Genomic DNA, 248 nt, shown 5'->3' on the forward strand with positions numbered 1-248 from the left:
GCAGGAGGTGATTAGAGGCGGCTGGGCCCCGGCTGGGCGGCAGCAATAAATAGATGAGGCTTAGCCCCTGCCTACCTGGGCACGGCTGCCGGGCACGCCTGCCCGCACGGGGCGGCCGCAACCAGGCCCCCACCGCTCTGATCCTGCTGCCTCACCTGGGTCAGCCTCTTCCCTTGGCCATAGGCGAAGCCAGGGGGATGGTGCCGGCTGGGTGTCCCTCCGTGTGTGATGATTCCAGCTGCAAGGAC

The sequence above is a fragment of the Eurypyga helias genome, unplaced genomic scaffold, assembly GCF_000690775.1.
Source record: "Eurypyga helias isolate BGI_N326 unplaced genomic scaffold, ASM69077v1 scaffold27773, whole genome shotgun sequence".
NCBI classification, from domain to species: Eukaryota; Metazoa; Chordata; class Aves; order Eurypygiformes; family Eurypygidae; genus Eurypyga; species Eurypyga helias.